We start from the raw sequence: 18498 nt of genomic DNA on the forward strand, positions 1-18498 counted from the left end.
GTATATCGCTATGTCTTACCATGACCAAAAAAAAAAAAAAAAAGAGAGAGTAAAAACATTATAACAATCTTTTTAAATGCCCCAATGATGTATATAATAACTGTTCTATATAATTATCCTACTCATACTTCAGTTGCTAGTTTACTTTTCTGAGCTTGGTTTAGTTGATCTTTCTGTTCGTTGCATTTATCATGCTGCTCATGTATATAACTCTAGATTTTTCCCCCTCTTGTTTAGTTTACTGACCTCAGCCTTTTAATATATTCAGTGATTAAAAATGAAGACATTTAATTAGTGAGGTCTAGAGGATCAATGGGTCTTTGCTTTAGAAATTTTTCATTATTCCTAACCAGCTGTTCTTGTGACTCTTAATTATCTTTTAAGGCAAAATAAATATCTGGCACCTGCAAAGATTTCTGTTTAAAAATATTTATGTGCACCATCAATTTCATTATGGCATGAATATCTTTGTTTCGCGACAAGAAACTTTGGTATTTAGATTTTTTTTTTTCATTTACTTAAAATACAGAAAAATATTGCTAGAATACAGTAAATTGGTGTAGAAATTACAGTGAAATGAAAATTACCTTTGGCAAGAAATAAGCTACATCTGTATGTAGATCTTTCAAAAAAATATCTTGATATCATGCAAGTGTTTTAATTAAAAGAAATGAGAGAAAGGTAATTAAAAGAGCAATTAACAGCTTTCCTCTTAAATAGCAAATGGATGAATGTACTCACAAAATTCCTGATACCATAGATATGTGTTTTCTCCTCTTGTTTTCCTTGCATTAGCAGAACACATGAGTGTCAATCTTCTTTACACTGAGGTCAATGGCCAAATTATAACTGACTTAAGTGGAAAGCCAGGTTTTAATATGAAGAATTAAAGGATACCATCCATAGCTAGCAGGGAAAGGTGGTAAAGTGCAGGACAACTCAAGCAACTTTTTTCTTTTTTCCACTACAGATCCAAATTCCAAGTATAATAACACTGAATCGTTCAGCTGATAACCTACTAAATATGTCATTATAAGGGGAATATGACGGTGCTTAAGTGATTAACAAAATATCTAGATTAAATTTGAAAAATAAGGAAAATAAGACATTGCGTTGCAGGTTCCAAGTCAAAACACTTTCAATTTCTGTATTTCATAGTAGGTAGATATTTTGCTTCACTTTTTCCATTTTTGGGAGATAATTTCTGATGTTAAGTACAGGTTTCTTCTGCAGAACTTATTAATAGTGGAATATGATTATTGTCTTTTTTTTGCAATATGATTATTATTCCACCATATATTCACAACTTAGATCAACTAATGTGTGAGAGCCAATAACAACAGACACATGAGAAGCTTGAAAATTTATGAGAAAATTATATTCTCTTCACTACTAACCAGGTAATACTTCGAACAAGTGTTTTTAGTAAACAAACTGGACTGAGATAGCCTTTTTGTACTAGTGTAGTATTCCTATAAGTATATTATACTACCTGAGAAGAAAATGAGAGAGAAAGAACTGATTTCCTTTTTGTCTGACAAACAAATTCAGAGCAAGGTCTGGGAAGGCAGTTTATTGCAGCTAATAGGAAAAAAAATCTCTAACCAGGTTCTTTTTGTTTACCCTTATATACACTTGAGCAGAATTTTCCTCTGAAGAAGGGATGAAAATTAAAATAAATTAGCTCAGTGCCCTTCTCTACCTTGTTAAAGGACAACAATTGCTAGTACTAAAATAAAATAAAATAAAATAAAATAAAATAAAATAAAATAAAATAAAATAAAATAAAATAAAATAAAATAAAATACTAGTTGGAAAGAAACAGATTTTTGTTCCCTGCCTCAGCTGACATTATTATATTCTGTTATAAAGTCCATGGTTAAAGCAAGTTATAGGACCTCATAACAGCCATGGCACACCCTTCTGAGGAATGAAGCCACCACCAGAATCTAACTTATTAGTATACATGCAGAAGATAAGTGCTTCCCAAAGAAACAGAATGTCCATCCAAATTATAACAGTGCTGAGAGCAGACGAAAGTCAGAAAATGATGTTTGAGAAGTACAAATGATTGCCCTGCAAAGGAGAATCTGTCTTTTCTTCTTTTCCAGAGTTCCTTAAAGAATAAGTCAGTAATAGTGGGTGTCACCAATATATACTTGTATATGGAAATGTATGTATATATATAAAGAAAAATGCATTCTCTCAAAAAATCAAAAAATGTTCTGAAAACAGTGATCATGAATTAATACACAGAATTGTATACAGATATGGTACAAATCTACATAGTAGGAAACTGATTATAAAGTTTCTGAATTGTGTGTCTTGCAAGTCATTTTGAAGAAGCTTGAGTGGCATTTTGGAAATTCTGTCCAAATATGCCAGGTTCATTAAAGGTGCAAAACCTGGAGGAGCTCAGTAGAGACTTCCTAGGTTAACTGCATAATTTAATTGAAGTGTTCTGCTCACAAACAACTTTATTTTTTTTTCTGAGGTGTGGTGGATTAACTTAGCTGGGTGCCAGGCACCCACTAATCTGCTCTCTCACTCTCCCTCCTCAGCAAAACAGGGGGAGAAAAAACCCATGGGCATAAGGACAGGGAGATTGTTCACTAATTATTGTCAACGGCAAAACAGACTTGACTTGGGGAAGATTAGTTCAATCTACTAACAATTAAAAATAGAGAACTCAAAAATATAGAATGATTAATGCCTTCTCCCTAGCTCCTTCTATCTCCTCCCCACCAAGTGGCACAGGGATGGGTAATGAGTGTTATAGTCAGTTCATAACACTTCATCTCTGCCTCTTCTTCCTCCTCACTCTTTTCCCCTGCTTCAATGGGGGTTGTTCCAACAGGGTTCAATCCTTCATGAACTGCTCCAACATGTGTCTTTCCCACAGTCTGAAGTTCTTCAAGAACTGCTCCCGTATGGGTCATTTCCAAACGGTGCAGCTCTTCAGGAACAGACTGCTGCAGCATGGGTCCACTACAGGCTTCAGTTCCTTCCAGAAAACCTGCTCTACTGTGGGCTCCTCTCCATCGGCTGCAGTTCCTGAGAGAAGGCTGCTGTGAGTGGGCTATCCATGGGCTACAGCATTCTTTAGGGTATTTCTACCTGCTGCAGTGTGGATGTCTCCTCCAATGTGGTACACCATGGGCTGCAGAAGCACGTTCATTACCAAGGTCTTATCTATAGGTTGCTGGGGAACCTCTTCTTTGGAGATTCTCAGGAGGGAGCACCTTTTCTCCCTTCTTCTTCACGCCTCAAACCAAGTTAATCTCTTTCTGTGATAATGATGTTATTTAATCTGGCAAACAGCTGTTTGCTCACCCCATTGCCCCAGTGGGGTGCCCCAGTAGGGGGAAAAAAGTGCAAGAACTCATGGTCTGAGATAAGGACAGTTTAATAATATATAAAGGGAAAACCAATCAACCAACCAACCAACAAAACAACCCTTCCCCCCGGCCCCTGAAAAAAAAAAAAAAAAAAAAAAAAGAGTGATGCAGAATACAATTGCTCACTACCAGATGTCTGATGTTCAGCTAGTCCTCGAACAAGGGCAGCCCACTCAGCCCACTTCCCCCCCCCCCCCCCCCCCAGTTTTATTATTGAGCTTGATGTCATATGGGATGGAATATCTCTTCAGTCAGTTGGGGTCAGCTGTCCTAGTTGCATCCCTTGTGCACCCTCAGCCTCCTCACTAGCAGAAAAGACCTTGACACTGTGTAAGCACTGCTCAGCAATAACTAAAACATTGTTGTGCCATCAACATTATTTTCATATTAACTCTAAAACACAACACCATGCCAGCTACTTTAAAGAAAAATAACTTTATATTAGCTAAAACAAGGACAGATTATATAAATAGGTTTGTGAATGGAAGAGAAAAAAACAGCTTGACTCCAGTAAAGCTAATGATATTCTTTTCCACTAGATTCCTATGACCATTTGAGGAACAGTTGTCTATAATACAGTACAAAGAAGCATGATGAGAATCCTGAAAGTTATGGAAGACCATTTACTTTGGAAGACCGAGATTTCTCATCCTGGTAAAGAATTCATTGTCCAGGAAATGGCCACTTGGGAATATAATCATGGAAAGAAAGAAAGAAAGAAAGAAAGAAAGAAAGAAAGAAAGAAAGAAAGAAAGAAAGAAAGAAAGAAAGAAAGAAAGAAAGAAAGAAAGAAAGAAAGAAAGAAAGAAAGAAAGAAAGAAAGAAAGAAAGAAAGAAAGAAAGTTAAGGGGATGGGACTGTCTTCCTACCAGTAAGTCTAGAAATATCAAATAAATTATCTGGAGTCACAGTTTAAAACAAATACAAAAGGGATCCTTCATACTACTGTGAACTAGCTGTGAAACTCATTGCCACAGAACTCTGAAGATACAAAAGTAATTCAAAAGTTTATGGAAAAAGACTTCTTCAGAGTTATTATATTCAATAGTACCATCTTCTGCCCAATAAAACATGAAGCTGCAAGTTGCTTGAGGTTCAGTGATTATAATCACAGAATCACAGAATGGCTGAGGTTGGAAGGGACCTCTGAAGATCATCTAGTCCAGCCCCTGCTGAGCAGGATCACATAGCGCACATTGCGCAGGATGGCATCCAGGTGGGTTTTGAATACCTCCAGAGAACAAGACTCTACAACCTCTTGGCAACTTGTTCTAGTGCTCTGTCACCCTTACCACAAGGAAGTGCTCTCTCATATTCAGTCAGAACCTCCTGTGCTTCAGTTTATGCCCCTTGCCTCTCACCTTATTGCTGGGCACAACTGAAAAGAAACTGGCCCCATCCTCTTGACACCTTCCCTTTAGATATTTATATACATTGATGACATCTCCCCTCAGTCTTCTCTTTTCCAGGATAAACAGGTTCAATTCTCTCAACCTATCCTTGTACAACAGGTACTCCAGTCCTCTAATCATTTTCGTAGCGTTCGTCTAGACTGTCTCCAGCAGTTCTATGTCCCTCTTGCACTGGGGAGCCCAGAACTGGACACAGTACTCCAGGTGTGGCCTCACCAGGGCTGAGTAGAGGGGGAGGATCACCTCCCTTGACCTGCTGGCAACACTTTTCCAAATGCAGCCCAGGATACCGTTGGCCTTCTTGGCCTCAAGAGCACATTGCTGACTCATGGTCAGCCTGCTGTCCACCAGGACTCTAAGGTCCCTCTCTGCAGAGTTGCTCTGCAGGTCAACCCCCAGCCTGTACTGGTACTTGGGGTTATTCCTACCTATGTGCAGGACTGTGCACTTGCGTTTGTTGAACTTGATGAGGTTCCTCTTGGCCCATCTCTCCAGCCTGTCAAGGTCCCTTTGAATGGCAGCACAGCGCTCTCGTGTATCAGCCACTCTTTCCAGCTTTGTGTCACCAGCAGACTTGCTGAGGGTGCTCTTTGTTCAATTGTTATTGATGAAAAAGTTGAACAAGACTAGACACAGCACTGACCCCTGGGGGACACCACTAGTAACCAGCCTCCAACTAGACTCCACACCACTGAGCATAACCCTCTGAGTTCTGCCATCCAGCCAGTTATCAATCCACCTCACTGTCCACTCATCTAGCCCACACTTCCTTAGCTTGTCTATGAGGATGTTATGGGAGACAGTGTCAAAAGCCTTGATGAAGTCAAGGTAGACCACATCCATTGCGCTGCCCTCATCTACCCAGCTAGTCATCCCATCATAGAAGGCTATCAGATTGGTTAAGCATGATTTCCCCTTGGTGAATCCATGCTGACTACTCCTGGTCACCTTCTTATGCTCCATATGCTTGGAGATGATCTCCAGGATGAGTTGCTCCATAGCCTTTCCAGGGATGGAGGTGAGGTTGACTGGCTTGTAGTTGCCTGGGTCCTCTTTTTGCCCTTTTGAAAACTGGTGTGACATTGGCTTTCTTCAAGTCCTCAGGCATCTCTCCTGTTCTCCATGACCTCCATGATCAGAGATGATGGAGAGTGGCCATAATAATAATAGTGAAGTACTATTACATAATAGTAATAGTGAAGTACTTCAGCATATGTTTGCACAATTCTTTTACTCATCCTAGAATAGGTTAACATTGACCATAGTTTTGGATAAGATAGGGATCTATACAGATATTTGGTCTACTAAACTAATTTATCATTAGGTTTGTGAAAGTGCTTGGAAAACAGTTTTCAGAAAAGTAGTTTTCAATTATTCCTTGTCAAATGGTAAGACAGATGTTTCCATAAACATTACTGTTACAACATCTCAAAAGTACAAATAATAAATACATTTCCAAACTTAATTTTTAGTGGGATTACAGTAATGAACTCTCTGCTTAAGAGTTACTTTGTGTATTTATTCAACTACTGTAAAATCTAAATGTGTTTGCATTCTTAGTGTAACAACACCAAAGTTCACATTTCATTGACAAACTTCAGCAGGCATAGCGTCTTTGCCTTTTAAAGACATTTTTGGTTACTATTATCCAGCAAGTGATTTCTGCAAGAGCTTTTATCATTGTGCTACTATCTTTCACAATAGTGGTACACTTGATAATTCACATTTTTCATATATTCAAACGTCCAGGGTGTAAGAACCCATCTCCAGATTACAGTTTTTAAGTTTAGAAAATTAGTTACATAGATTTTTTAAAGAAGAAAGACCTATAAATAGATTTTAGCTAAAATAATCCCGATTGTTCCTGCCTTCAGTACAGTACTGGAAGAGTACTGGAAAGAGCCCAGCAGTTTTCACCTCTTATCATAAAAGTTCTTGTCTAAAAACTGTACTGCACAGTGTTGGACAAATTTGTACAATTTTTTCTATGACAAATTTGATTTTCACTACTTCATCTGGCAGAATAATACCTGACAGTATACATCACTATATAGAAATAGAAAATACTTTTTTGACTCTCAACTAATGCAATGTAAATAATAGAACTTTACAAGCAAAGAAGTCAGCAATGACAAAGTTATTTCCTTCTAAGTACTTACAATTAATTATCTTTGAGGAGAGACTCATCTGGGACTTCACCTAATTATAAACCTTTAAAAAGTCTTCTTGTAAACCTTATTAAGAAGTAGAGCCCCTTTTCCAACAATGGAAAATTTCCTCAGGAAAGAAAACATGCCTCGGTGATAAAGTTTTGAAAGCAATCTCTCTACAGATCCATGATGAAGAGCCATATATGAGGCCTCACAAAACAGACCTTGGTGAGAGAGGCAAAGTTAGTAGTTTTGTCAGTCCTCAGATGTGAGTTGGGAAATTAGGGAGTTCACGGTTGTCTGCCTTGAGCAGACTATACCAAAGGATATATACTCCTTTCTGTATAATATTTCTTACAAAGATTTTCTTATAGATGGATTGATTACATGTTTTAACATATAAACTCCAATTTCAAGTGTTTATTCTTGTGGTTAATTGAACATTGATTATTAGTTTAATGACCATTAATTGTCAAAATGTAGTGGGACACTTCTTTCCACTACATGCTTTTTTTCATTAATTTATTGCATCATCATGAATCAGTAAAATGTCTTTTTAATGTAAAAATTGGAATATCATTATAAAGAAATATGAATTATAAAAAATGAATATATGTTGCATTTAAATTTGTGACTTGACTTTAAAGTGTTCGAGTGACAAAACAGGTAAATTTAAAGTTGCCAATGCTCATTTGCTTAGCTAATGGGTGATAACTCAGTAACTTCTGATTGTATGCCCAGACCCATAAATACATTCTCTTGCATTTAGATTTTCCAGTGTGGTTTAATTAAAATCCAAAAATAATCTGCTTAAACATACTCATTTTGGTTAGAGTTTGGATATACACTGACTGTGTATATACACTATATACACTATTCTCCATGTGTTTAGCATGTGCTGCTGGGAATATCTGCTCAGTTCATGTAGTTTCAATCAAATCACAATCAAAGCGGTTTATTGATTTGTTAAAGACACATAATTAACTGCCAGTCATTGAACTATACACTAGAATCAATATCAGCAATGCAACAGACACACCACAATATTACAAAATGTTAATACACATACACATTTCCAAACCTTCTTCCATGAATGGGCTGGGAGTGCATGCTTCCCAGCCCAGGCAGAGCCCTTGGTGCCACAGAGCCACATCTGTCAGGGACATGCCAGTGCTGTTGCTGCCCTGCTTCCCTCTTCTCCTGCCTGCTACAAATCTCCAGGCTGCTCTTCTACTGTACTTCTTACTTCTTAAGATGACGCCTGTTTCAAAAGTCACTGTAGCTCCTTAGTGTTACTCTGTTACTCTGTTACCAACTCTGTTACTCTTACTTTCCTACAATTTCACCTGGTGTTATCCTGGACTTTTTGCCAAGTATGGGAGATGTAGGCACCACTGAAAGTATGCCATGCCCCAGAGTTTATAATTTTGTTGAACAGCTGAGGTGGTTTCACCCAGCTGGGCAGCTGAGCTCCACCACAACCGCTTGCTCACTTCCCCTCCTCAAAAGGAAGTGGAGAGAAAATATGACGAAAATATGAAAAAATATGATGAAAATTCCACAAGGGTTGAGATAAGGACAGGGAGATCACTCAACAATTATTGTCACAGGCAAAATAGACTCAGCATAGGCAGATTAATATAATTTATTACCTATTACTAACAGGCTAGAGCAGTGAGAAACTAACAGCAATCTAAAAACACCTTCTCCTCATCCACTAACTCCTCCCCCTGAGCAGCTTAGGGGAACAGAAAATGGGGGCTGCGGTCAGTCCTTAACACTTTGTCTCCAGCACTCCTTCATGGCTACTCTCTGCCCCTGCTCCAGTGTGGCATCCCTCCCACGGGATGCCGTCCTTCCCAAACCGATCCTGCAGGGGTTTTCCACAGGCAGCATCTCTTCAAGAACTGCTCCAATACGGATCCGTACCATGGAGTCCATGAGTCAGGAGCAAACTGCTCCAACATGGGTCTCCCATGGGTGGCAACTCCCCACAGTTCCACTGCTCTTATGTGGGCTCTTCTCCATGGGCCACAGGTCTGGCCCAAAGTCTGCTCTGTCAGGGGTTCTCTATAGGCTGCAGGCTCCTTCAGGCCACCTCCACCTGCTCCACCAGGGGATCCTCCACGGGCTGCAGCATGGAGATCTGCTCCACTGTGGGAGCCATGGGCTGCAGGGGGACAGCCTGCTCCACCAGGGGCCTCTCCACAGGCCACAGGGGAACTTCTGCTCTGTGACTGGAGCACCTCCTGCCCTCCTTCTGCATTGACCTTGGTGTCTGCAGGGCTGGTTCTCACTCCTCACTCTCCCAGGTGCTGTTGTGCAGCAGGTTTTTCCCTTTTCTTAAATCTATTCTCACAGAGGTGCAAGCAGCATCATCTCTTATTGGCTCAGCTCTGGCCAGCAGCAGGTCCCTTTTGGAGCCAGCTGAAACTGGCCCTTATCTAAAATGGTGCAGCTTATGGATTCTTCTCACAGAGGCCACCCCTGCAGCCCTCCACTACCAAAACCTTGTGATGTAAACCCAATACAACAGCCCTCCCAAAGTATACATTTTGGCAGAATTATGGCAGAATTTGGCTAAAGTGTACAATTGGCAGAATTTACTGTGATTGCTATGTGCACTTTGATACAGCAATATTAATAGTCAGCAGAACTGAAAATTAAGGACTGAAGAGAAACTGCTTCTGTCTTTGCTGTTTGGCACTTGGACAAAAACAAGAATGGAAACTGTCTGAGTTGTACACAGAGGAGCAATAATAAGAAAGGGGATGACTAGGAACGAGTGTTAAAATATCTACCAATAAAACATCATTAGTGTTTTTTAAAAACATTGCTACTGCTATTGTGCAATTGTAATTGCAGGATGATGGTTACCTAAAAATCCATGATTGTTAAGCACTTACTTTCAATATGGCCAAAGAAAAAGAGAATCACAAAGAGTAATAAATATAATTAGTACTTCAAAGCTTCAAAGAGAAGCATTTCTAAAAACTAATGGATAAATACAAAAAAAAAAAGAGGTGGAAAACCATGGAATTATGTGTACAAAGATTATTTAGAAGTCCACAATAATAAAACAGTTAAAAAAAATACTCCCTGCATCTAACAGCAAGGCAAATCACATTGTAAAGTACTAGTAATAGGTAGATAGCCTTTCTTGGCCAACATGGTCAACAATGTCATTCCCAGTACCAGATGCTTCAGGCAAATATTGACGGGACTAGATGGAGGACAGATACATTTACACTATATACATTCCCTGGTGACTAGCTCTCTTTCTACCCATAGCTAGAAGGTTCTACAGCAAATTGATTCTAATCTGACTTAGAGGAGAACTCATAGATATGTTTTTACCCCCAGAGATGCATGCAAGCAGACAGCAGGCTAGAAGCACTTGCTTAAGTGAGAGGGGAGAAAAAATGATTCTCTCTTCTCAAGTGACAAAGAAAATGAAGACCTAGACCATTCTCAGGGAGATTAGAGATGAGAATGGCTCAGAAAGCACAGTAGGATGTTGTTCCTCCATTGTAGGAGTCTTTGCTATGTATTTTTAACCAAAGTAAATATTTTGGGGCATTATAAAAAATTTGTGCAGTACTCAATAAGACAATGAGTAGACAGTCAGTATGAGAACGAAGCAGTGAGAAAGACCAACCAAGTCCATAAGAGGCAGAGGGAAGAGGCAAGTCAGAGGTTGTAGCAGGGGAACTACAATCCAAGCAAAAACATGAGACTAACTCCAAATCAACATCTATAGAACTGTACCCTTTCCACAGGTGAGCTCCTGGAAATCAGGAAAAAAGGAAATGTACACAATATAGCTTGATAGAATATCATCTTTCTGAGGCTTTCAAAGTTTTTGTGAAATAACTAGGGACTACAATCTAATTTTTAATAGCAGCACATGAAGAGATGGCACAAAAAATATGAAACACTGGTTACTAGTAGGCTCACCTATGATTGAACTAGAAACTGTCATCTTGGAATATCTCCATGCAAATCTTAACACACAAAAATTCATCCAGGAAATCTATGCTGCTATCTGTTTGCTCTACCTCAGTGAACAATAATAATGATCCATAATTTTATTAGATACTTGGCAAGGCTCTGGTAATGTTAGGCTTTGTATGCAGGGTACCAGACCATCTAATGTTTTGCTCAGACAGACACAGAGGTTTGTAGTATGCCCATACAGCTTGTTGGACAAAGGGTGCTGTATTTGTTACTGTGTGTGTGTTGTGGTGTGTTTTTTAATATGTCCTATGTGATAAAAATCAAAGTGGATCCTACTATTTAATTCTTATTAGCATATCTATGTCTTTCTTGTCCCTGTGTTCAGTCCAATCCATCCAAAGTGGTCCAATAGCCAAGCGAAATTGCAAGTAATGCTAACTAGCTAATATCAGCCAATTATTTTTGTCCTATGGTAAAAATATTTGTGCTATGTTAGAATTAAATAATAATATGAAAACCAAACTTTGTTTTCAAGTCAGTGCAACTTTAAAATGTGTTATGCAGTATTGTATTCTTAATTCCTAAGAAGAGGCTTAGTGTGGTAATAAATTTTTAGGAGAGCAGAAAACTGACTTTCAAAAATGCTGCTGTTCAGCTGGTACATTGCAGCTATGAGAGGCAGAGATTCTCATTTGTTACTCAGTTTTGAATTGAGAGCACCAGAAGATGAAATTCTTTTCTTCTCATAGATATCTCTCCATCACTCAAGATGACATTACCCCCAACTCTTCCAGCTTTTGAAATCATACATAAGACACTGATAGGAACATAAAATAAATGCCCTCCAGGGTCAGACCACCAAGCCCAGTTTTCTGTCTCCAACAGTGATAACAGGAGAAGCTATATAGAAAGAATGCATGAGACTGGACACTTTCTTTGGTCCACCTCCTTCACCAGTATCCACAATTACTGTGTTAGAGGTGTAAGAGGGCACATCTCTGTTCAGTACTTTTAGTGTTTATTAATATTATTATTATTTTTATGGACCTCATGTCCATGAATTAGTCTAAATCCCTTTTTTAATTGTCTGGTATTCTTTACCTCTACAAGAACCCATGACAGTAAATCCCGCAAGTTCCCTATGTACTTCTTCCCTATGTAACTCTTAAACTGAACACTTACTACTTTCATTGAGTACTTCCCACTTATGCTGCAGGATTTCATAACAATTCTGCATTCAGTTTATTCACTATTTCTACAGTTGTGTAAACCTTAGTTATAACCCACACCCCATTCCAAGTCTTCTCCTCTCCAGACTGTAATCCAAGCCTTTTTATTCTCATCATAAAGTGGCTGTTCCACCCACTTAATCATTTCAGTTACCCTTCCATGTACTTTCTATAATTCCACAGTATCCTTCTTGAAACTGTGAGACCAGAACTGTACAAAGTACTGTCTGACTCACAAAATTAAAAGGTTTTCTTTTATAAAGACTGTTTCCAGTCAGGAAATTGTTAAAATAAAAGCATTTTTAAGAACTTAATTTTTAAAATACTTTACTGACTTTTTCTTTCTCTCCATCTTTAGAAATAATTCAAAAAGGCTATATTCAATGGTGACAACTTCTACAGGAATTTCTGTGAGGCAGACCTTAGCCTCTTTGTATTCAAAATCCCAGACCTTGTTTAATTGCTTATTAAGGCAATCCCAGTGATGGGATCATGTTAACATCTTTGACTTGCAGCATTTATTAGCTGAACTGAAATTAACAGATCCCACTCCAGAATGCCTAATGTGATGTTTATAATTTATATATATATATATATATAAAATTAAATAGGAAGAAGTTGATTTTTCTTTCCTCAAACAGCACTCCTGAAAAGTGAAGACAGAGATTTAATTTTCTTTGTTAATGAACTTGCATTAGATGCCCCAGTAATAATGCTGCTAGTTAATCTAGAAAAATTGCAGTCTCTTATTGGAACCATTTACATACTTCACATTTTATAGTGACATAAAGAGGAGAGACAGCAATTCGGATCCATTAAATGAAACTTGGATTTCATAACCCTGAGGACTGTTCAGCCACTGGGCTATGGGTTAAAGAAGATATTACATCTCCAGCAAGTTATATATCAAATACTGAACAATGCAAATTATTTGGAGAATTCAAATTGACTCCACTGGTGGTTGGGAGTCACATTATTTGACAAGTCAATTATTTCCTAATACCTCACTCAGCTCTAATTAAACCCCTCTAAAAGGTTAAAAGGCTGTGAGAAATGCGGTGAAATGCCTATCTTCTGATGTCTTCCAACTCAAACTGAAAACTTACCAATGAAGTAAGGTTTAGAAATGTTCCAGCTCCATGCAGAGGGAAAGGAATGCCAAACTATTTGATTTCTTGACTCCTTAGAGGGAGAAAGAGACGGACTGGGTCAAGAGAAACAAAGTAGAAGGAAGAAGGCTGGGATGGAGAGATGAGACAGATACTTAACACATTGCCTTGTAAAACCTTGAATACAGCCTAGGATTCCCCAGCACCTGCCTTTATGATTTAAGAAAAAATTGTTAAATTTAGGGTAAAGTGGTCCTATACCCCTATATTTAGGGTCAAATACATCTATACTCCTCAATCCATGTAATGCATCAAACTTCACTATTTTATTATACTTCACTTGCTAAAGATCTTCTTTAGCTCCAAAGATTCCAGCCCCTAAAGTTCGTTTTCCTTGTTCCTATGTTTGTTGCTTTAATACATAGGGAATTGAGTTAAAAAAAAAAAAAAAAAAGATATCAAGTCGAGCAGTCTGAGGTTGAGAAATACAGTACCTAGATTTGTTTGTGCAATGTTAATCCACTTGTATGTGTATTATTGTAGTCTTGATAGTACAAGATTAACTTTCATACAGGACCTCTGCCCATTTATTCCATGAGCAGTACTGAACCTTTGCACTGACTTAGTCCCTTTGAATATGTCTTCTTCTAGCTTCTTACAAGGAATTAAACTATAAAATATAAAACTACTATTCTGCATGTAGATAAACCACTTTTGAAATAAAATAACAATAATAATAAAATACCAAGTTTCTAGGTGCTTTTAGCATTTTTTTAAGAATAGTTATGAACTTTTAGAAACATGTATTCACACAATATTGGGAAAGAAAAGTTAATACTGTTACTAGACTTTACTACAATACCTAATTCACAGGTAGATACTGCTTCAGCCTACACAAAAGACTAAATAGACAGTGAAACAACTACTGTGTGATGCAACATTTGGTCCTACTAGTTAAATTTCTTCTGGTTTTCACTCCAGTAAATTTCTATCAGCATAAGAGCAGGAGATCCAGATTTTGGTTAGGCTGTTACGTGGTCACATCACAACAAGAAAACACTGCTTATGAAAGCAACAGCATATGAAAACATAAGCAATTTAAAATAAAATCTAGAATTCTGAAAGTATTTAAAACAGATAATTAATAATTAATTGTTTCCATAATATGATCAGAAAAAATAATTTCTCAAAACTATATCTGTATTTATAACTATATTTATATATCCTTGTGATATTCAATTAATTTATTTTTTTATTTTTATTTTTTTTCTTTTTAATTTTTCTTCCTTCTAATGGGAAATGTACAAGATATTTTGACTTAGTTTTTCACAGACAAATAGTAGTACTCAGTAACATGAAAATTGAGAGCTTTCTATTTAACCCTTTCAGGGTTTGCATTCACTTGAATTGATAATAATATTACTTATTTAATGTTTGATTCTGCAAGGTGCTAAGCAGTATGATCATCAGAGTACTTGCATGCATAGGTAATTTTAAGCATGTGAGTAGCCCACACAAAGCCGTCATCATGTTTTTCACAAGTACATGATGAATCCCATTATTGAGTCCAGACAATGATGTTCGGAACCTTGAACAATCAAGTTAAGAGCTGTATATGAAGTGAAAGGACAATAAAGACACCCTGAAGAGTTTATAACTATCAACTTAAGGAATATTAATGCTTTTATTCTAAACCTTTCATATGAATGTCTGTAAGTACATTTTCTTCAATATATCTTCATCTTCTTTTACTAATTCCTTAGTTACTTTAGTGCTGTTATATATTTGACTTGTTCTATTTTTTATAGACCTATAAAGAAAGGCAGTTGGGTCTTGCAGGAGTGGGAGAAGAGGAGGGGGAGTGGAGGAGGAGAGGGGATGGTGGTGATAAAATGTAATTCCTCTGAACACCTGCTGAGTTTAATTGCACTACAGCTGGTGCTGATTGTAAGTGCGTAAGGGAGGAGTAAGGGGGGGGCCGGGGGTTACTGACTGATTGGCTGTCGTTACATCCAGTTTTATTGTCTTTTTTCCCCCCTTTCAGTATTATTCTTACAAGTTAAAAGAGACTCTGAGTCTGAGGGATTAGGGACCTAAACCAAAGAGGAATCTTATGATCTGTGAGCAGAATAAGATGTGGTGTTTCCTGGATGAAGACATCTGAAGAGAACATATGTGAACCTCAAGAGCAGGACTGATGATCCCAACAGACAAATTGCCACAGTATGCAGCATTCACTAGAATGAAAGGTTTATAGGTGAGATATTTAAAGAGGTCACCACGCCCAGAGCATGTGGGTCTGCAATGTAATAGAAGACAGTGCTTGAGATGAAGGAGTTGTGGTCATTCAAAAGGGATAGCAAACCATGCAGAGAAATTTTCAAGCAGGTTCTCATTTTGCAAGAACTTAAAGATAACAAAGTATGGTGGGTTTAAAAAGTATAGCATCAAGGCACTGTGGAACAAACCCCTGTTCACAAAATTGACAGAAATGGGCACTGAAAAATGGACTGTCATAATCTGATAATTGCTGGGGACAAGCTGCTTCAATATAGATGAGTATGATGCACATAGTTGTGATTTAAAGACTTTATTTTAGAAGACATCAAAACAGGTAACAGAACACTACAGCTGGGTAATTCTCCTGGAAAACAAACACACAAACAACACAAAAAAAATAAAAAATAAAAAATAAAATCCCCTAATTTGGGGATAGTTTACAAGCAGCTACAAAGGTAAAAATGAGAGGTAGCAGGAAAGTATAAGTAGCAGGAAAACATTGACAGCTGTACTTCAGGACTCTGTGGAAGTTTTTCAGAACATGAATGTTAATAGTGATGTTAAATAACCTCTGTAAAAGGTTAGGGAGTTATCATTCAGTGATAACAGATTTGGAAGGGAGAATTTTGCTTTAAATCTGGAACATAAAAATGTAGGTTTATTCATTTTCAGAATTATAGTAGGTTAGTTAAACATATCACTTCAACTTTCATAAATGAACTCACTTCATATATATATGTATATATTCATATATATGTTGACTACCTAAGTAACAAACTGGCTATGTTTAAAATAAATACTTTCTAGGAAAGCACTTACCCAAACAAAAATTCTGTAGGTGATTTAAGTGTATTTTAAGTGTAATACAGGATTAATTGTAAGTGCCTAAAAATAAGGTCAGTAAGAACATTCAAGCTGGAAGGATGCAAACGTTTGTGGTACATCATAAGAATAAAGCACATTGACAAATAACACTGCTAAATAATGACATGGAAAAAAAAATGGGGTAATGCTTGCCTGGATTAAAGAGCTACAAACACCTACAATTCTGGATGAAGAGTGACATGCAACTGGCTTTCTCACTACTGGAAAAATTTATATGGGAGAAGGAGACCTTTGGTTCCCATTAAGCAGCCAGAAAAGACAGAGGAAGGAACTACTTAGCTGTTACATTTTGCTGTCTAAAATTCTCCCTACTTGTTACTTCAGTACTTAACTGACTCTCACTATGTCCTTACATTGTCGCATATCCAGGTGTATTTTTAGTAGGCTAAGCTTGGCTAAGATCTCACTGGCGTTTCAGAAATTTTGCAGTTTGACTGTTCCTTTCTGATTTGCCTCACTGTTTTCAGAAATGAGTTATTTAGGTAGCCTGAAGAAAGACTCCCAAATTACTTTATATAGAATATATATCTCAGTAACACAACTCCAGTTTCATGTACTTGTATATGGAGTGCCACATATTTAATTAAAATTAATAATTTAATTTAATTAAAAAGCTAACACAGTTTACTGCTTACCACTTTGTTGTATTTGTTTTCGTATTCATATCCTGACTACAATGTAGACAAGAGACACATCAGATGCCTTCCAAAATTTATCTTAAATTGACTCACATTTTGGAGATAAGAGAAATTTAGAGCTGCTTGAACAAAATAGAAATATTTTTTATTGGCTTATGAAGGAAAAAGGAAATCTACTGTTACATTTTAATTAACATACTGTTCCTTTTTGCTATATATTTGTGCAAAATACAACATTAATATTAATCAAGTGATACTAATTTTATTCTAATTTTTAAATTGTTTATATGCTTAATTAACATATTAAAATTCTGTTGAACAATTTGTAGCTCCATGCTTTCATGAAGGTTAACATACCAAATGTTACTTATCTGCTCTGCACTGATAATAAAACAATTACATCAATTAATCTTAAATTAACTGATTTCTTTCCTAAAGCATAACATTCCTGTTGAGATTATTATTTTAAATGTTTCGCATGCTGACACTTAGTTTTATTTTGCATTCTTGTGCAAATTTCTTAACCATCACATTGACTCATAGTTTCACTTTCTCTCTCCATTCCAAATAACAACTGAGAACAGTCAGAATTTTTGATATACTTAATATCAAACTAAAATGATCTATTTTTTATATATTTACCTTTCCCACTTGTCTATCTGAGATGAACATGGACTGGTAAAGTAAAGGTTCAAGTTTTTCTATCCAATCATATAACTCAAGCACATAATTATATATATATATATATTTTTTTTTTTTTCAGATTTTTTTTTAATATAGACTCAGTTTAACTTTTCTCCTTCCATGGTCAGTATAATTATAGGACCTTTAGATCTCCACTAAATTTCATTTTCAAGAGACATTAGATCCTAGTAGCACTAGTCCATAACACAAAGGAAAACTTCCCTCTTTTCATAACACATCACTTTTTCCATTCTTGTTACTTGCACACACAAAAAAACCAAGTCAGTAAAACAAAACCCTACTGAACAGCAGTAGTACAAAGAACAGCTGAGAAATCCTTTTCTAATATTGACCAAAATTCTGTTGAGTACTCAATGTCTATTCTAATTATTAAAACTAACAATTAAGGCTTAATGCCTATTTGTCTTTGATGTGTTTAGATGTAGGCCTTAGTGATATGGTTTAGTGGAGGACTTGTTAGTGTTAAATCAGAGGTTGGACTCTGTGATCTTGGAGGTCTCTTCCAACCTAGATGATTGTGTGATTCTGTGATACTTTATCAAAACAATCCTAAGTATTTAGGGAAGAACATTGCATTGCAAGTTCAGGAGACTTAAGCTAGTGTTTTATAAACTTTCATGGAGAAAGACTACTCAATCTTGTTGGGCAAGATGCTTCACTGCTAGACTGTCCTCACAGGGGAAAAGTTTGTCCTTATATCTGATCCTTTACATCTCTTCTCTCAAGTCCTCCTGC

The sequence above is a fragment of the Anser anser genome, assembly GCF_964211835.1.
Source record: "Anser anser genome assembly, chromosome: 2".
Lineage (NCBI taxonomy): Eukaryota > Metazoa > Chordata > Aves > Anseriformes > Anatidae > Anser > Anser anser.